General features: G+C 33.2%; 1 protein-coding gene across 9 annotated transcripts in view; it reads left to right on the plus strand.

The window, feature by feature from the left end:
- The window catches only part of LOC129917985 (high affinity cGMP-specific 3',5'-cyclic phosphodiesterase 9A), a 278,734-nt gene that overhangs the window by 88,856 nt on the left and 167,818 nt on the right, over positions 1–22,060 (plus strand). The gene's annotated exons all lie outside the window — the stretch shown is intronic.

Raw genomic sequence — 22,060 nt, forward strand, 5'->3', positions numbered from 1 at the left:
TTTACTTACACGTAACATTAAATTTGTTTGACAAGAAGTGTTTATAGTTCCTTTTAATTCCATAAAGATGGATATCTAATCAATCAGCTCGTAATTGTTTACTTTCTTTTTCAATGTTTAGTATAACTAGCTTTTATCCAACAAATGTAAAACATAAGTTGATTAGTTATAATGTGTATTCATTCTTCAACTGAATTTGCCGTTTAAAATCAACTTAAGCCATTTTTTTACATAAATCATTTTTTGCTATAATGGTTCCTCAAAGGAAGATTCGTATTCTTGGTAAAAACCAGGTAAGTTTATATACTTTCCCATTAAAAAAAATACCTCTTGAAAGAAGAATAAGGTAGTAATCAGTTAAAGATTAAATCATACAGGTTAAATTTTAAATTCACAAAATGTGCGAGGAAAGCAAGTTGTTGGGCGTTTAGTCTGGTTAAAATCTTCTCCAATTTATTTTATACTTCTCAGCGCTATGCAACGGTTTAAAAACTTACTAAACTTAATCAGTGCAAACAAGATTTGAAGCAATTCAAACGAAATTTTTATTTCTACGAAAAATTGTATTCTTCTAAAAAAAAATATTTTTTGAACATTTACTCAAGTTAAATTTCTGAAGAGTGGAGATGCACTTACTCTCTCTCAGTTTATCAACAAATTTTTTACCTTAAATTTTGGACGAACACCAATCTTTAATTCTCTTTTTTTAGTTATTTAAACGAAAGGTAACTATCTGGGCTTAACTATACAAATAAACCTATGAAATTTCAATACACAGGCACCTTCAATATTATCGCCTATTAAATAGAATAGGAACTATCAAAATCAAGGTTTAATTCATTGAGTATACCTTTCAAAAGCTTCCATTTTGTTGTTCCCAAGAACAAACAGCAAGTCAAAATTGCAACAGGCAATTCAAATCAATTAATAAAAACATTTACTTGTATTTTTCCACTGAACAAACGATTTTAAAATAAAAACATCTGTTTCATTTAACATGCAAAAATATATGAGAACGAATGAAAAAAAAAATTGCTAAGTCTCATTTTGGTGTGCAACAGGGTGGAGGTGGAAAGCTTGAACCAATACAAAAGGTTTACCTTGGTTGTAGCCAGAGTGTGCGGGTGCATAACATACACAATACACCCCTATTTCATTGCTATAGAGAAATATTGTGACGCTTAATTCGACCTAGAGTCAGATAAAATGATATCTATAAGAAACATGCAGATACAAACACGCACACATCCATTATACATATGTTTTAAGGGAAACTGTGCACCCGCCCACGCGGATGAACGAAACGAGGACGAGGATCCGGGAGTATTGGAGCAGACTGTATGTTTAGTCTGACTTTCCCAGTTACTCATCGGATTATATATTTTTTGTTGTTGCCCTGAACAAAACTAGGAAAGTTTCATATAGTTGGGAATGTGTGTGCCTTGAGTTAAAGAACAATGTCCATTGTATTTTTCCATAGTAATTGGTTCTATTTCCAGCGAAAATGAGTATCCACAAAAAATAAAATGCACGACTGGGGCCGCACGTACTTGCTCTTGTAGTTCAAAGTATCTATATCTTAGATAACTATTGGAAATTAAAGATTTTCGTTAAATTTTGAAAAAAAAAATAAGAGTAAAAAAATTCCATTTAAACTTTTTTTTTCAAAACATTTTAGATTTTTTTTTACATTTTACACTTCTAAATGACAAGAAATATCTGTCTGCAAATTTTGAATAAAATTGGCTTAGCCTTTGATGAAATATACGACATTAACTAAAAAATGCATCAATTTGGCAGAAAACGGCAACGCCATACCGTTCTAGGAAATGTTTGTGAAAAACTAAAAACGCAGTTTTGTTAGACTCATTAAGACTACAACGAATACCAAATTTAATCGAAATCGTTAGAGTCGTTTTCGAGAAAATTGCAATAACTCATTAACGATACACGGGAAGAGCCGACATTAGCGAAAAAGAAATTGTCATATTTCCACTATCCGTATTTTTTGAGAAAAACTAAAAACGCAGTTATATTAGATATACGTACAGCATTACTTGTGTCAAATTTAATCAAAATCGTTAGAGCCGTTTTCGAGAAAATTGCAATACCTCGAAAAGTTTGTATGGGAGGTATACGTTCTAGGCGAGATATTAAAAAACAAAAAAAAACCAACCTTGGAAATTACGAAATAATCATCTGTGCCAAATTTCAAGAAAATTCGTCCACCTGTTTAGGCTGCAGCTTCTTGTACACCTTTTTTTGACGACGCACAGACGCACAGACGCACAGACGCACCGACGCACAGACCGACGGACGTCATGACGAAAACCACTTTTTCAGACTTCTCCATTATCGTAATGTTAGTTTTGATTAAAACCTCGAATTATTTTTTTGACACGAAACCAATACTTGCCCTATAGAGCAAGTAAAAAGAGTGGGAAAAGTAATATTAAAATTGGATGAGATTTTTTTTTTTTTTTTAATTTTAATTCTTGGACTTCTATGCGAAAGAAGATCGTATTGGACAAGCTAACATAAAATGTTCATGCTAACAGTAAATGGAATGCATTTTTTTATAAAAGTTTCCTTGAGAATTGGTGAACTATTTGCAATTTAAGCTATAAAGGTATTTTGTTAATATCGTACACAAAATTTGAAAAGGTCTACGTTTTTGCTAAACCAACATTTTTTATCTTGCCATTATCATTATTTACGTCCCTTTAATCTGAACACTGGTAAATCAATTTTTTTTCGACGAATGGTTGTCCTTCTCCTTATACGTATTTACGAATTTTGAGTCAATAGTAGTTGCAAAAATCAATATTCATTTATTTCTTAAAAAGTAACCTCACAGTAAAAAAAAAGACCAATGTCACAGATTCGAAGTGTATGTCAATATTTTCTTAATAATGGGTTATTTTACTTTTTTATTTTCCACGAAAATGTTGATAAATCTTTCAATGCCATAAACCTGTTGCGATCTATATGACTATGAGAAATGTATTTAAAATGCAGTTGGAGAATAAAAATTGAAAGTAACTTGAGTTTTACGTGAAATCAGGCATTTATTTTGCTCTGCCTCTATCTTATCCTTTATGTATCTTTAAAAGCAATACCAAATGTAGCATTTCATTATCCATATACATTTGCAAAAAAAAAAAAAATCAAAAGAATATCACAACTGCCACATGTCCTTACACCTGTTGTGTGGACATTAAATTTAAGACTCCATCTTAACCGAGACAATAACCTTTCGTTTTTGGCAACACAACGTGAAAATATATATGAAAAATACCATATTTTCACTGCATTGGATTTCGTAAAAAAGCATAAATGAACATTTTATTTTGCACGTAAAATATTCGATAGTAATAACCGTAACACTGTGTACATATGTGTGTGTATACGATTAGTCTGTGTCACACGTCTTTTGGTATAGTACATTATACATATATATTAGAAAAATACTTCTTTCTGATTTGGAATTGTTTGAGAGATATAGCTAGCTGAACTTTAGAGAATATCGCTTTTAAAATGAAACCGTTTAATTTGCTTACCATACACTAGCAGCTGTATTTATTAGATTTGCTTAAATTGGTTCTCAAAGGTTGTTTAGTTAAGCTTGCTTAAATATTTAATTCGCCTTTAAGCAACGTTGCTTAAATTTGTATTTATAATCGAATTTCCACAGATGATTAACTAATTGATAGTTGTGTCAAAAAATGAAGGTTAATTGACTAATCTAGTACAAAATACTAATACATTTAAGAAACATCACGTGGTTTTTGACAGATTGATATGTATTTTTGTAAATAAAAATTCTTAACCTTTGACTGAAAAAAAAAACACATTAGGTCGTTGACGATGATTTTGCTTTCGTCGCCGTCGCACAGTGTGCAATTTTGCCAATCTAGCGGTACTTAATTCTAATTCCAAGTAAACTTAATTTTTTTGATGCAAACCAGCTTAATTTTGTTAAGTATTGTATTTCTACAAGGGTTTTATTGATTTTCAAAATTATATATCTAACTATATGTCCAATACGAGTACAAAATGTACCACAATGGGTGGGGAAGAGCCGACATCGAGCAAACGATTTTGGGAGTTGGTTCTTAAACTGTCTCTATTTCGAAAACGAAGCAAAATATCGAAACATTTTATTTAATATTTTTGTCTTATTTTGCCAACAAGAATCTAAAAAAATCATTTTCAATTTGTAAAAATGGGATGTACGATTTTTCAAAAGATCAAAAAATTGGTTTTTGGCCTATGTACCTGAACAAAAAAAAAAAAAATTTAATGGTTTCGCACTCCTGACGCAAGAAAAGTCAACGAATTCTAACACAGAATACATCAATGGAGATTTTAAGCCCAAAAACAGGACGGATACACGAGGATACATTTTTAAAACGCTTCACAAAGTTAAAGAACACAAAAAAAAAACAACACTCTTTAGGTCTTCACACAAATAGTTTTTTATTTTTTTATTTTTTAGTGCACACAAAAATTAACTTACCTTAAATATTTCTTAAATGTTACTTAAAATAAAAAAAAATAAATTTAATTTACACAACTTTTATTTTACTTCACCACGCTCTTATCAAAGTGACACAAGAAAAGCAATGAGCTTTAAATTTTTTTTCTCTTAAACCAAGCTGATGTTTGTGATTCTGTGGAACGGTAAATACAGTTGTTTTCTTGTTGTTTTTTTTTGCCATTCTATTGTCTGAGGTTTTACCTTTCCATTGATACCAATTTTGTTGGATTTGGGAGACATATATTTTTCATTAAAGTACAGCTAGATTGCGAAAATTGCACACTGTGCGTCGGGTTCCTTAATAAAATGCACAGAGCAAAGTCAGAGAGCATTGATTTTTTTAATTTGTATTAACCATTTTATTTTTTAACATTCTTTAATTTTAATTTAAAATTCAAGCTCTTTTTAGGGAATAATTTCATTTCAAACCAAAATGACGCCTTCTCCCCACACCCTAGATACATATATTATTACCATGATACTGAGCACACGATCTAAGTAAACGAATTTCAATATTTTTTCAAAGAAAAAGTGCAATAGCTATAAACATTTTTAAATGTTTACAGAAATTTATAAAATTCATTCATTCGTGGTTGTGGTGAACGAAAACAGATGATGAAATTTAAAATACACTGAACGAAAAAAAGCTAATATTTTCCAAACTGGTTGCGATAGAATTTTTTTCATTTTGGTTTTAGGTTAGGTAGGTTAGGTTATAATTATGGGCTGACAGTTGATTTTGTTACCGTCACACTTAGATCAATGTAGATCCCTTGTGATACCCTTAAGTATTGTAACTTCATGAAAAAGTGTTAACCTATGAATGCTATGGTTGTTCGAGCCATTTGGAGGACTTGACAAAGTTCAGTAGGCTATTGCCTGAGAGTTCCGATAGTTCTTCTAATTCATTAAAGAAGTAGTTTCCTAAGAATTTTTTTCTAGTGCGACAGAGTGCTGGGCAGTGACAGAGGAAGTGAACAGTGTTTTCCTGTTCGTCCTCATTACCGCAGCCTCTGCATAGATCATCCGTACTAAGCCCCATTTTCCTAGTAGGTTATGTCCCGTTAAGACGCCTATTAGGGATCTTAAGGAAGGTTTACTAAGTAGTAAGATCTTGTTTGATTTTTTCTCGTCGAAGTTCGGCCATTGTTTCCTGGTGTGACCGCAGGTTTCTAGGAGGTCCCATCTTTCATTGGTTTTTTGAGAAATCTTGTTGACGATATTTCGCTTTATTTCACATTGTGGGATTCTGATGTTATGGTCTATGGGAGAGGGATCAAGAACTGGTTTTAGTACAGTCATTAGTTTAGCTATCCGCCATTTCAGACTTACAAATTTTTACCGGACACCCTGTATAATACATAAACTACTCAAAACTAAATAGGAACATCTAAAGTTTTTGAGTTTTTTTTGTACCCTTAAAACGGTCACTTCGCGTCCATTATTACCTATATTCAAAAAATATTCACAAATTCACTTGATTTACAAATTTATATAACTAATAGTCATAATAAGCATTCATCAAAATATGACTTTTATTTTTTGGTATTTGCCATCGAAAACCCTTCATTAACTCAACTATAATAAGATCCTACATACAAAATCCTGAAGCTGGTAGTTATGCAAGTGCTCTTGAAATCTTTTAACATATTTTTCTCCTTATAACATGCGCTCATTAGAACTACCACACATAACTTGAAACATGAAAGCAAAACATATCAAGTGAAGCTTTCAAAGTCGGCTTATATGTTTCATTTTTTTCTAACCACCCACTGACACTCAATGTGTTTGTGGGTGAAAAGTTCAAGGGATGCCCCAAACGATTTTGGCCCCATCCATAGCTTTGTGGCAAAGGACGCGAAAAGAAATAAAAAAGATCATAACCATAATTTAATTTTTATTTGCCTTCATATTTAACTGCTGGTAGCGAGCGGCGTGCAGTGCCTTACATCATAAAAGCTGTTTTAGCGTCAATTGCTTAAAGGACCTTAGCCCTTGGAATTGTCTTATATTATGTTGGTAAAGTGTATTTTCGGTTTTATATTATAATATGTATATTATATTTATCCACCTCCTAAATGACTCTGTGTCTGTGGTGTCGTCGTTGCTGCTGGTAACGATGACGGCGCGGGCAAGGGCGGGTTTCTTAAAAGCACATCAAGGTAACATTTCCATCAAAACTGATTATAATGTACTTTTAATGCGCTGGAAATTATCCTTGCGCAAAATAAAGAAACCAGAGTAAGAACAAAAAGATAATAATACCTACATACTTACCGATATACCATATCTATATACATTAGTAAAAATATCAAAATACAACGGATGTAGGTATCTATGTACCCGGAAAGCAAGTTGTCTAACTGACAAGTACAATGCGAATTTAAATTTCGAATTAATTAATGATACTAGCTCCTTGTAATGAGATTGATATCCGTTTACAGCGGCGGATTGATGTGTGTATCGTATCAGGGGAACAGCAGTAGACTCTATTTTCAGTTCTCCTTTGAATAGGCATATGTTTTTTGTTGATTATTTAATCGATTTTGAGTATTCTCTTATTATTATTAAGCAATTTTAAAAGCTTCTATTTAAACTTTTATTAACTATTCCTATCTATCATCATTTTCACTTGCGACATAGGTACTACAAATATATCAAGGCATACCTACATTAAAAAAATAAAATGCACGACTTAGTAGAACTTACTTGCTGTTGTAGTAACAGTTGGCTGGAATGTAAAGACTTTTTATGGTAACATTCAAATATATAGTTTTAATTTAATCTTAAGTTTGTTTTAAAACATAAAATTTACTTTTAATATTGCGTTATAAATGATTTTAACCCCAAACGAAGTAAGTCATTTGGCTTTTTGTATCTATAGCAAAGAATTTTGAGAATACAAATTCAAAATCGTAGCCGTTTGAAAAAAAAAAAAAAGAGTGTGTGTACACATGTACACGCGACTGAAGTTATACTTCTCATTCAGTATATGTAAATGAATTTCATTTGATATTTTTAATTTCTATTATTAAAGTAATTTATCCACACGTCGTTTTTTTACATTTTTATCAAGTGAACAATAAATTAATTCTTTCATCCTCCTTGCGACCATGTAGTTTTCAATTTATTCTGTGAAATTTACTCATGTTGTGCGGTTCAGAACGTACGGTATATGGTTAACGAAAGTAAATGAATTGCGCATAAAATGTGCGATATGGTAATTTTATGAGAATTGTGTGCGCTTCTTCAGCACTAGTAGTAGCAATATGGAACTTGCAGGGTTGCTACAAAGCTCAAAAGTGAGCTGAGCTCAGCTCACAGCTCAGCTCAAATTTTGAGCTAGCTCACTTTTGAGCTATGTACCATAGCTCCAGCTCATTTGAGCTGAGCTGAAAGTGAGCTGAGCTGATGGTTGAGCTGAGCTGTTGGGTGAGCTGAGCTGTCGGTGAGCTGAGCTGAGCTGTTGGGTGAGCTAAGGTAAAGTGAGCTGAGCTGTGATGGGTGAGAGGATACATTGATTTTTATTTGGAAAGTATAATGAAATTTGAAGATATTTTAAACTTTTATAAAACACCATAGCTTAAGATGTTTGGTTCTAGTTATTAACGGAATTATTTTAACACATGGATATTTTTATAAATAAAACAGATAATTTTTCGTGATCTTTTCTCTTGGTTTTTTCAATAGTAAATATATTTCTATTTTTTTAGTAAAATATTTCTTTTTTTATCATAAAAAAAATTCCGGTACAATCCGGTTTTTCGACTTTTTTTCAAAATTCCGAGAAAATCGCGTTTGAAAGTTGGGGTAAATTTTTAATTTCGAAAAATCCCCGAATCGTTGAACGCTCCTGGTAGCTAAACCGCTTGAGAGCAATTTTTGGGAGTGATGCCAAATGGTAGCTTGTGTCATGGGCCTACGCTTTGCACATTATCAGATTTTAAAAAAATCGCCTTAAATGTTAAACCGCCACATCATGCCTTTTTTTCAGAATCGTGCCTATTTTTTTTACTTTTAAGTTCTCCCGGTTTGAGAACGCGTGGACCTACAGGAATGGGAGTTGTACCCAAATGTAGGTTAGAGTCCCCGCTACCTTTTGGCATCAAAAATTTTATTTTTATATTCTTCAAATTCCGCAATATAGGCGTTGGAAGTTGGGGGCGCGAAAAAACTTCTGGGAGCTGAACGCTTTGATCTAGAGGCAGGGGAGTGGTGCCATATGAAAGCTTATATTTTCAGCTACCCGATAGTGGTATAATCCGGTTTTTCGATTTTTTTTCAAAATTCCGATAAAATCGAGTTTGAAAGTTTGGGTAAATTTTTTGTTCGAAAAATAAACGAATCTTTGAATGCTCCTGGTAGCTAAACCGCTTGAGAGCAATTTTTGGGAGTGATGCCAAATGATAGCTTGTGTCATGGGCCTACGCTTTGCACATTATCAGATTTTAAAAAAATCGCCTTAAATGTTAAATGACCTACAGGAATGGGAGTTGTACTCAAATGTAGGTTAGAGTCCCCGCTACCTTTTGGCATCAAAAATTTTATTTTCATTTTCTTCAAATTCCGCAATATAGGCGTTGGAAGTTGGGGGCGCGAAAAAACTTCTGGGAGCTGAACGCTTTGATCTAGAGGCAGGGGAGTGGTGCCATATGAAAGCTTATATTTTCAGCTACCCGATAGTGGGATAATCCGGTTTTTCGATTTTTTTTTCAAAATTCCGATAAAATCGCGTTTGAAAGTTTGGGTAAATTTTTTGTTCGAAAAATGAACGAATCTTTGAATGCTCCTGGTAGCTAAACCGCTTGAGAGCAATTTTTGGGAGTGATGCCAAATGATAGCTTGTGTCATGGGCCTACGCTTTGCACATTATCAGATTTAAAAAAAATCGCCTTAAATGTTAAACCGCCACATCATGCCTATTTTTTCAGAATCGTGCCTATTTTTTTTTACTTTTAAGTTCTCCCGGTTTGAGAACGCGTGGACCTACAGAAATGGGAGTTGTACCCAAATGTAGGTTAGAGTTTCCGCTACCTTTTGGCATCAAAAATTTTATTTTCATTTTCTTCAAAATTCCGCGATATAGGCGTTGGAACGCTTTGATCTAGAGACAGGGGAGTGGTGCCATATGAAAGCTTATATTCTCAGCTACCCGATAGTGGTATAATCCGGTTTTTCGATTTTATTCAAAATTCCGAGAAAATCGCGTTTGAAAGTTGGGGTAAAATTTTTTTTCGAAAAATCCCCGAATCTTTGAACGCTCCTGGAAGCTAAACCGCTTGAGAGCAATTTTCGGGAGTGATGCCAAATGATAGCTTGTGTCATGGGCCTACGCTTTGCATATTGTCAAATTTTTAAAAAATCGCCTTCCATGTTAAACCGCCACATCATGCCTTTTTTTTCAGAATCGTGCCTATTTTTTTTTTACTTTTAAGTTCTCCCGGTTTGAGAACGCGTGGACCTACAGGGATGAGAGTTGTACCCAAATGTAGGTTAGAGTCCCCGCTACCTTTTGGCATCAAAAATTTTTTTTTCATTTTCCTCAAAATTTCGAGATATAGGCGTTGGAAGTTGGGGCGCTCACTTTCAGCTCAGCTCACTTCCAGCTCAGCTCAAATGAGCTAAGCTATGGTATCTAGCTCAAATTTGAGCTGAGCTGTGAGCTGAGCTGAAATGTGAGCTTTTTGCAGCTCTGGCAACTTGCCACATGGAAATTATCACATGTAACTTGCCACATGCAACTTGCCACATGCAACTTGCCACATGCAACTTGCCACATGCAACTTGCCACACGCAACTTGCCACATACAACTTGCCACATGAAACATGTAACTTGCAACGTGTTGTGTGTTTTATGTTTGCCGTACTGCGGCGTACTGCATTTTTAAATACTAAAGTACTGCCTACTCTAAAGGTGAAACGACATCCCTGCTACCCAGGGTGATCGCGTCATAATCCCTTTGACATTCTTGTCAAAAAGTAAATTTTCATACCCACCCTCCCATAAGAAGTATAACTTCAAAAATATAAACAATTTTCGGCAAATAAGAAGTTTAAAAATGTTTCAAAAATAAATTGGCATATTGAAAAGAAAAGAATAAGAAACAAAATTTCGAAAAATTTCATGGAATAAGAAACAAAATTTCGAAAAATTTCATGGATCCGTTCACAAAACTGATAAAAAAAATTAATTTTCTTAAAGATTTTACATATTATTTTTAATTTAATAAGTACCTATTGATTACTGAAATGCTTTGATATAAAATCGATATCGTTAAAATTGGTTGAAGTGATTAGAAATAAGTCAGAAATGAAGAAAACAGTTATATGTTATAAGGTGTGTTTTTTCTACTACTCAGTAGCTACTCATTTTTTTATTTTATTCGAAAAACAATAAATACAAATACTTACTTGTGTAATTTTTATTATTGTTTTGCGAATAAAATGAAAAATGAGTAGCTACTGAGTATTAGAAAAAACACGCCTATTGTTGTTTGTGAAAGTATGGTAAGGCCCAATTTATTCACACTACATTAAATTTAAACCCTCCATTAAGTTTTCTAATTTTTCATTGAGCCTTTTAATATAATGGAGAGTGAATAAATTGGGCCTAAAACATTTTAATAAAAACTCTTAGAATCGTTTTTGGAAATATTTCCCAGACTTTTAAATAAAGTAAAATGGCGCTAAGATCCTTTTTAAGAATTCAGACTGTATATTCTCAAAATGTTCTCTTTCAACATTAAAAGTCTTTTAAAATAATTTTTGTAATATTAAGAGGTCGCCTTTACTCTGAAATGATTTACTCCGTCACTGAATGACTGAGACTGAAATCACCCGTAGCCATAGCTCGAATCGAGAGATAGAGAAAACATCTTTATTTTTCGTTTTCCTAACTAAGTGTGGCAGATTGTCTGAGTTAATTTCCGGTCGATTAAATTAGAACTACCTTTGCGTAGTCCTGGCACATTATGCGTCCATTTTTTTTTCTATTTTTTTTTTAGCCGACAACACTGTCCGTCCATAGTGGTTTATGAGCGGAAAATTTGCTGCTTATGCTTCTGCCGCTACCTACTGCTGCTCCTTCTTCTTCTTCCAACCAAATAAAATGAGCAATGAAAATAAAAGTGCTTGTCCTTGTGTTTCATTTTCTCAGGCTGTCTACCACCGAATATCGTTCATTTTCAATAAACTTTATTGCGACAGTTTTTCGATTTCAATTAAGGAATATCAATCTATTGTTAATGGTTTTTTCCGATCGATATTAAGAAAAATATAAGTATATCAATTTATGTCCTGCTTTGAGAAAATGGCGGGAAAACTTTTACATTTCCTAACTAAGTTAGAAATGATGAGAAGGGTGTTAGGGATAAGTGTATAGTGGTTATGAAGGAGCAAAGGTTGTTGTTATAACCTCCTGATTCCACAAAAATTGATCGACCTTTTGTTTATTGCTTCATGTAAAAAAAAGTTTCAGGAAGTTTGTTTTTGTTTTATTAACTATAACTTATAAGTTGTAGTCTAAATGGGATTTCTGATACAGAATATATGTATAATCTCTTTTTGTTTAGGATATAAACATTAAGTGGATAAATTTAGTATGGAAAATGCAATTAAATAGATTTCTCTTTCGAAATGCAGTGCTTCCGGTTACTCTTCCGTGTTTAGGAATAACTATGTAATTTTTGTATAAAAACCCACCAAAAGTGACACCTGGAACGGTCATTGATTTTTTTTTTTTTTTTGAATCAGCATTGCGACATTTAAGGGCACATTTTGCTCTTGTAAAAAGTTACAAATTATTCTAGACAATGAAGTAAATGTAAATAAATTTAAAAATAAAAATGAAGTTGTTAAAAAGCCGCTGCTTTTAATTTTTTTTATTTTATCCTTTTTATCAGTTATGGTACTTTTTTTCTTGCTTTGAAAGAAAAATAGAAAAATGATTAGAACACTTTTTGTTAACTTTTAAATGAACTTTAATCTGTGGAATATAATTTTCTCGTAATACTATACCTACCTATTTAATTTAGGAAATATGTACCTTCTTACGAAACTCCAAAAAGCTAAAATTTAAATTAAGGCTTGAGGGCCTGATAATTTTCACATTTATTCAATAATTTTAAGTCTTCATTGACTGGAGTAGCTAAGAAAAAACAATTATAGGAAAAGTTCTTAAGGAGGTATGTTAGTAATACAATGCTTTTATCATCAATTCTGCTAAACTTTTTTACTGCCGTTTTAAATTTTGTAATAATAAATTTTATTTTAAATACTTGATTACAAAATTCTGCTTAAAAATGTATGCACACAAAACACTCTTTGTAATCACAAAGCAACAAACTTGTCAATAACCTTTAGAGAAAAAAAGTCCTTAAAAAGAAAAGATTTTATGAGTACCTCTATGTCCTCTATATCATCTATACTCTCTTAAACGTCAAATGTACGAGACAACATTGTGAAACCATGCTAAATAAGTCTTATCATTTGCATAGTTAAACTGACATAAAAGACTTCGACTACTTTACTTATCCGATGCACATCAATGCTATCCAAGGAGCATAAGAACATTATTCTATCCACTTTAAACATTTTCATATACAGGGTCCGCACTCTTACTGTTTTCATTTCTAAGTCCAAAAGGATAATCCTGTAAAACACACAGAAAGAATACCCCATTTACATACATACATATACATACGTATATCTACAACAATTTTAATATTAAAGCAAAAAAAAAAAAAACAAAACAAAACAAAAAAACAAGAATTTAATATCTTTTTTATTCCTTCCTATTCCTAGTAATACCTATAGCACAATGCTTGTTTTTACGATGATGATGGTGGGTCGGTCATAAAGAAAGAATGCAAATAATTATGAACCTTATAAGACCTGTGCATCTCTGCACATCCAAGGATGGCTTTTGCACACTCTGATTACAGACATGTGCTGGGTATTGATTTTATGCGAGTTATTATGTTTTTTTTTAATAACCATGTAATTAGTTTATAAAGTTAAAAAAAATATTACCATGAATTCTATTTAAAATAACTGGAAATCGAGTTTCTATTTTGCAGTATAGACAGAAAAGAATTCATTGAAATTATGCATCTCAGTAATGTAGTTAATGGTAGAGGAATAAATAAAATAAATGAACTTGCTAAGCAGAAAACTTTATTATATTAAGTTTAATTATTGCTGCTGTATGTGCATGGTTTTGTCATATATTCATTCCAGAAACACTTTAGAAAACTATTTTTAATGAGTTGGTTATTGGAAGAAAATTAAAGGAAGTTCATCTTTGAAATATATTTTAATTTGATCTGTTTATACCAACGGTAAAACAATGAGGTGGGTATAATGTTCTCTTACTGTTTCAAGTCTTGAAAAAATCAGTTTGCTGTGCTATTATTCTAATTCTCAACTCTCGTCAGGGATTAACACCCAATAATACTTTTGTTTTTATGACCGAGATAATTCTGAGTTTCTACAAGTTAATGCCGAATTCTAGTACTTAACCACCATTGTTTGCTAACGTAATTTTGATCTTAAAACAGCCTTGGCACAAATTTTGTTTCGTTAAATGTACTGTAAGCGAGTTGTTTGCCGAAAGGGAGCGTATCGGAATCCCGCTTTTTAAAATCCCGTTTTTCGAAAATCCCGAAAAAAGTTTCAAAATCCCGTTTACTAAAATACCGCTTTTTTAAATCCCGTTTTCTGAAATCCCGCATTTTAAAATCCCGTCAAATCCCGAAAATCTCGATTTCTTTACAAAATACATGCTTAATTCACAAATAAAAAAATCATGAGAAATAGACAAAAAATTAGTAAAACTGATTTTTTGCGTTGTAAAGCAGACATAATATGTACCTTCAACACATTATGAAAACGGTATTTCTTTTATAAAAACATAAAATGATTAAAGCCTTAAATTTCAAAATTGTTGAAATGCATCTAAATATAAGTTGAAATATATTTAATTGAAATTTCTTTTGATTATGTAGTTTGTACTTAATTTAAGGTGTTGTGATCATTTTATGTTATTATTAATCTATGGGATTATCACGATTTGATTGTTCTTCTGAAACTTTAAAGTAAATATTAGTTTGTTAATTGGTTCCTTTTTAGTATCACATTCCTTACTTTTTCTTATTTTGTTTTTTATATATTATATTTTTTGTTAAAGGTTTTAATTAAATGCGTTTAGAACAATCTCTCATTTTTTAGTTTGTTTTAGTATCCCCAATTTGCAAGCAAAACTAGTTGTTTTATTTTAAAAAATCGCGGGATTTTTTAAAATAAAACAAATAGTTTTGCTTGCAAGATCGGGATAATAAAAAACGGGATTATAAAGATCAGGATTTTAAAAAGCGGGATAATGAAAAACGGGATTTTAAAAGCGCGATTTAAAAAAACGGGAATATAAAAAACGGGATATCGAACCCAACCCTTTCCGAAATGCACATATGTGCATCTTTAATTCAAAATTTAAAGAATTGTCAAATAAGAATTTAAATAACTATAAGAAAAAAAAGCTTTCAATAAATGATCTGTACCACAATTGAAATTATTTCACCTTTTTAAGACAAATCTATCCACTGAGTGGCCTACTTTTACTAAAAACTAAAAAAAAAAATCCTCTAAAAACACTATTCCTTAGAACTAAAATTTGAAAAATTCGGCTATTTTTATGCATTTTTTGAAAATCATGCATTCGACAAACCGAAAACTAAGGATGTTCACTGGTAATCGTTACAACTCTGCCAAAAACCGGAAGTATCATAGTTCGCTTTTATAGTTGTCTGTTAGTAGTCTCTTTGAGTTTGTGATTAAAAAGGTCCTTACTTAATTACACTGGTCTACAAGGTTTTTGCCACAAGAACCAAAATATACTTTTCTATATGTTTTTGATGTGCTGAACTCGAATCGGAAGTTAGAAAATTTTTATTGGCCTCCGTTTTTTAAATATAACTATTAGAAAATGCCAAAAATACGTCATTTTGGCTGTTTTCGCGGTTATGTTTTTATGTGGGGTAATTTATTATGAATAAATTTGTAAAGGTGTCTATAAGAACTGGTTTTATTCTTCCAAAAAATGTTTAAATCTTTCCGATATCTCTTTTAGGACCAATTTATTCACACTCCATTAAATTTAAAGTCGCCATTAAAAAAGGGAAATTTTAAAATTTGTATGCGATTTGACAGTTTTATAATTTTTAATGGAGCCTTTAAAAATAATGGAGAGTGAATAAATTGGGCCTTAGTGCCTGAGATATTAAAAATTTAAACAGCCGAAACAGCATTGGCCAACCAAATTAAACTTTTTTTGCCACAAGAACCAAAATATATAGACCGAGAGCGGACAGCATATTTTGGCAGTTTTGATATAACCGAAATTCGAGTGTGCACATATCTAGATATGCACCACAGTATATCAACGGAACAAGTCTGGCAGTGATCTTTTTCAGCTTTCCCTTGCCAGACGCATCCAAAGTGCAGCAAAAAATCAATTTTTGGCGTTTTGGTATAACCGAATAAATGATACACCAAAAAATCATAAAAAATCCCCTGATTTCGAATCTGTGGGTACCGCAAGTTTCTTTTTCAGCTTTCCCCCCGCCAGACCGCTTTAAAGCATTTTTAAGTGCATTTTTCTAATAAAAACCCTGATTACTTATTTTCTGTTAGGTATAACTGTATGATAGTAACAAATTAATATTCTATGTCTATTCCAGGTCTAGAAAATATAATTTTAAGCCAGCTATTTTTCAGCCTTCCCTCTGCCAGACGCATCCAAAGTGCAGTCAAAAATCAACTTTTGGCGTTTTATTAGGTATTACCTCAATAAATGATACACCAAAAAATCATACAAAATCCCCTGATTTCAAAAATGTGGGTACCAGAAGTTTTTTTTTAGCTTTCGTCCCGCCAGACCGCTTTGAAGCATTTTGAAATGTATTTTTCTAATAAAAAACCGAATAGCTTATTTTCTGTTGGGAATAACCGTATGATGGTAACAAATTAAAATTCTATGTCTATTCCTGGTTTAGAAAATATAAGTTTAATCCAGATATTTTTCAGCCTTCCCTCTGCCAGACGCCCTTAAAGGTTTCCCAAACAGGTTTTTCCATACAAAAAACACCTAGTTTCTGTTTTTTTCTTATAAAATTGAAATAATATTTTTTTGTTTAGAGTAACCATATGATGGCCAAATATTAACTTTCTCTGCCTTTTCCTGATTTAGAAAATGTAAGTTTAAGCCAGTTTTGTTTCAGCCTACCCTCTGCCAGACGCACAGTGTGGCCGATGGTAGGAAAAGTTGGCAAAAATTATTTTTCTTCGTTTCTAAGTTTGTTATGGGTAAAAATACTTTATTAAAGCACAAAACTGAGACAACTTTTGTGATTCTATGAAAAATTATCAAAAACGCACATTATAAGGACATAAGTATCTGTTACCTTTAACTTTGAAGTTGTTTGAGAAAGAAAATTGTTATTTATTTGTTCAATACTCAGATTTTACTGTTTTTTTTTTTTAAATAAGATTATTCTTAAAAATCGATTTTAGACCTGACTCAACGGTTTAGTCATAACAAAATCTTCTTAATGAAAAAATACACTGGTCAACAAAATTCAACTTTTTTTGTCCGAAGAACCAAAACATACTTTTCTGAAAGATTTAGGGATGCTGAACTCGAATCCACGAAAGAAATATTCTATTAGCTTCCGTTTTTTGAAATATTACCGTTATAGAATGCAAAAAAACACGTTATTTTGAATGTTTATGAGGTTATGGTAAAAAAGTGTGGTAATTTCTTTAAGCATAGTTTGACGCGGTCATCTTCTTCAGAGAACCGTTTCAAATTTTCCGATCTTTTTTCATGTATGAGATATCTCAAGCTGCGCCTGCGTCTCCATTGTGTAGATCAACACTATTTCCTTAAATTTTTAGCCACAATGCTAACCGTACACACTTTCAGTTTTGGCTAATAGAATAATTCTGACAATGGATACGAGTTCAGAATTTCTAACACCTTCAGAAAAGTAAAATTCTGTTGAACTGTATTGTCAGTACTTCCGGAATCTGAGAAATATATACAAAAAAAAAAGAAAGAGTGTGTGTACACATGTACACGCGACTGAAGTTATACTTCTCATTCAGAATATATAATTGAATTTCATTTCACATTTTTAATTTCTATTATTAAATTAATTAATCCACACTTCGTTTTTTACATTTTTATCAAGTGAACAATAAATTAATTCTTTCATCCTCCTTGCGTCCATGTAGTTTTCAATTTATTCTGTGAAATTTACTCATGTTGTGCGGTTCAGAACGTACGGTATATGCTTAACGAAAGTAAATGAATTGCGCATAAATCGCATATCGCACGGTAATTTTATGAAAATTGTGTGTGCTTCAGCACTAGTAGTAGCAATATGGAACTTGCAGGGTTGCTACAAAGCTCAAAAGTGAGCTGAGCTCAGCTCACAGCTCAGCTCAAATTTTGAGCTAGCTCACTTTTGAGCCATGTACCATAGCTCAGCTCATTTGAGCTAAGCTGAAAGTGAGCTGAGCTGATGGTTGAGCTGAGCTGTTGGGTGAGCTGAGCTGTCGGTGAGCTGAGCTGTTGGGTGAGCTAAGGTAAAGTGAACTGAGCTGAGCTGTGATGGGTGAGAGGATACATTGATTTTTATTTGGAAAGTATAATGAAATATGAAGATATTTTAAACTTTTATAAAACACCATAGCTTAAGATGTTTGGTTCTAGTTATTAATGGAATTATTTTAACACATAGATATTTTTATAAATAAGACAGATAATTTTTCGTGATCTTTTCTCTTGGTGTTTTTTATAGTAAATATATTTCTATTTTTTTAGTAAAATATTTCTTTTTTTATCATAAAAAAAAAATTCCGGTACAATCCGTTTTTTCGACTTTTTTTCAAAATTCCGAGAAAATCGGTTTTGAAAGTTGGGGTACATTTTTTTTTTCGAAAAATCCCCGAATCTTTAAACGCTCCTGGAAGCTAAACCGCTTTAGAGCAATTTTTGGGAGTGATGCCGAATGAAAGCTTGTGTCATGGGCCTACGCTTTACACATTATCAGATTTTTAAAAAATCGCCTTCCATGTTAAACCACCACATCATGCCTTTTTTTTCAGAATCGCGCCTATTTTTTTTTACTTTTAAGTTCTCCCGGTTTGAGAACGCTTAGACCTACAGGAATGGGAGTTGTACCCAAATGTAGGTTAGAGTCCCCGCTATCTTTTGGCATCAAAAATTTTATTTTCATTTTCTTCAAAATTCCGCGATATAGGCGTTGGAAGTTGGGGGCGCGAAAAAACTTCTGGGAGCTGAACGCTTTGATCTAGAGACAGTGGAGTGGTGGGATATGAAAGCTTATATTCTCAGCTAGCCGATAGTGGTATAATCCGGTTCTTCGATTTTTTTCAAAATTCCGAGAAAATCGCGTTTGAAAGTTGGGGTAAAATTATTTTTCGAAAAATCCCCGAATCTTTGAACGATCCTGGAAGCTAAACCGCTTGAGAGCAATTTTTGGGAGTGATGCCAAATGATAGCTTGTGTCATGGGCCTACGCTTTGCACATTATCAGATTTTTAAAAAATCGCCTTCCATGTTAAACCGCCACATCATGCCTATTTTATCAGAATCGTGCCTAATTTTTTTTTACTTTTAAGTTCTCTTGGTTTGAGAACGCGTGGACCTACAGGGATGGGAGTTGTACCCAAATGTAGTTTAGAGTCCCCGCTACCTTTTGGCATCAAAATTTTTTTTCATTTTCTTCAAAATTCCGCGATATAGGCGTTCGAACGCTTTGATCTAGAGACAGGGGAGTGGTGCCATATGAAAGCTTATATTCTCAGCTACCCGATAGTGGTATAATCCGGTTTTTCGATTTTTATCAAAATTCCGAGAAAATCGCCTTTGAAAGTTGGGGTAAAATTTTTTTTCGAAAAATCCCCCAATCTTTGAACGCTCCTAGAAGCTAAACCGTTTGAGAGCAATTTTTGGGAATGATGCCAAATGATAGCTTGTGTCATGGGCCTACGCTTTGCACATTGTCAGATTTTTCAAAAATCGCCTTCCATGTTAAACCGCCACATCATGCCTATTTTATCAGAATCGTGCCTATTTTTTTTTTTTTACTTTAAGTACTCCCGGTTTGAGAACGCGTGGACCTACAGGAATGAGAGTTGTACCCAAATGTAGGTTAGAGTCCCCGCTACCTTTTGGCATCAAAACATTTTTTTTTCATTTTTTTAAAAATTCCGAGATATAGGCGTTGGAAGTTGGGGCACTCACTTTCAGCTCAGCTCACTTTAGCTCAGCTCAAATGATCTAAGCTATGGTACCTAGCTCAAATTTGAGCTGAGCTGTGAGCTGAGCTGAAATATAAGCTTTTTGCAACCCTGGCAACTTGCCACATGGAAATTACCACATGCAACTTGCCACATGCAACTTGCCACATGTAACTTGCCACATGCAACTTGCCACACGCAACTTGCCACATGCAACTTGTCACACGCAACTTGCCACATACAACTTGCCACATGCAACTCGCCACATGCAACTTGCCACATGCAACTTGCCACATACGACTTACCACATACAACTTGCCACATGAAACATGTAACTTGCAACGTGTTGTGTGTTTAATGTTTGCCGTACTGCGGCGTACTGCATTTTTAAATACTAAAGTACTGCCTACTCTAAAGGTGAAACGACAGCCCTGCTACCCAGGGTGATCGCGTCATAATCCCTTTGACATTCTTGTCAAAAAGTAAATTTTCATACCCACCCTCCCATAAGAAGTATAACTTCAAAAATCGTTATTTTTAGATAACTTCACATAGTGACACCAAAAACAAAGCGCCACTTCACACCTTTGTGAACTTTTTCTTAACGAGTTTGTATGACGCACACAAAAAACGAATGATTTTAAAGACACCGAATTCGAATAATTTTTTCAAACAAACTAGACACTCATAATTCAAAAGAGAAATGAGAATCGAAAGCATAAACAAAAAATACCAAGACTGGAAACTCGGCGGTCAACTGACGTTTGCCTACAAGCTGCGCGGGGTGGTGAATGTCGTGAACCTATCGTTGTGTTCGTGTCAAATGTGTGGTGAATGTCGTGAATCTATAAATGTGTGCGTGTTAACGTCATTTACCAACGTGGTGGCTTTCACATATATTCACAGACAGCACTGTACACAAAAGGGTTTTGGGGGGAAAGACGTACGAAATTTTCCAGTCTTGGTATTTTTTGTTTATGATCGAAAGCTTCCCTTTTGCTTGTAATTCCATATTTATTTCAATGTTTTATCTCTTGATTTAACGAAATAGCACTTAAAACTTGAAACACAGACGGGAGCTAGAAAAAGGTAAATAACGAATAATTTCGTCAATGGCGACATTTTAAATTGTAGTTACTCACCGCGTTAGACTTAAACCTTGGAATAAAAACGGGTTTTGTGTAGCTTATTAATCCCTTTATTAAAGTAAATTTGTATTTGGCAGTTCGGTACAATTTGAACATAGCTATTTTTGCCAGCTTTTGATACCATTGGCCACACTGTGAGACGCCCTAAAAGGTATCTCAATAGTACAGGAAAGATAGATTTTGCTATATGGGGCATGGGGGTCTGGGAAAAAATCCGAAATGCATTTTGACTTCAGGGCTCGAAAGGCATAAAGACACGAGTCGTAAACCAAATTTTGTTCAATTGCACTAAGAGTCATTTGGCCGCCATTTTTTTTTAATACAAATTTTAGTTTTTCACATAACTCGCGTATTTTTGAACCTACAAAAAAAAAAAAACAATGTATGACAAACTTGAAATAATTTAATTTTCTACAATAATAGGGTAATACCTAGCAAAACGCCAAAAGTTGATTTTTGACTGCACTTTGGATGCGTCTGGCAGAGGGTAGGCTGAAAAATAGCTGGCTTAAAATTATATTTTCTAGACCTGGAATAGACATAGAATATTAATTTGTTACCATCATACGGTTATACCTAACAGAAAATAAGTAATCAGGGTTTTTATTAGAAAAATGCACTTAAAAATGCTTTAAAGCGGTCTGGCGGGGGGAAAGCTGAAAAAGAAACTTGCGGTACCCACAGATTCGAAATCAGGGGATTTTTTATGATTTTTTGGTGTATCATTTATTGGGGTAATACCTAGCAAAACGCCAAAAGTTGATTTTTGACTGCACTTTGGATGCGTCTGGCAAGGGAAAGCTGAAAAAGATCACTGCCAGACTTGTTCCGTTGATATACTGTGGTGCATATCTAGATATGTATGTGCACACTCGAATTTCGGTTATATCAAAACTGCCAAAATATGCTGCCGGCTCTTAGACTAATAGTTTTCTAGAGGTTTTTGAGTTGCTGAACTCGAATCCGCAATCAGAAAAATAACTCCGAGGTTACCCCCTCTTTTCGTCAAATTTCCATTCCATTTTAAAATTTTGGGGAAATTCGTTGA

Source organism: Episyrphus balteatus, chromosome 4 (assembly GCF_945859705.1).
Source record: "Episyrphus balteatus chromosome 4, idEpiBalt1.1, whole genome shotgun sequence".
Lineage (NCBI taxonomy): Eukaryota > Metazoa > Arthropoda > Insecta > Diptera > Syrphidae > Episyrphus > Episyrphus balteatus.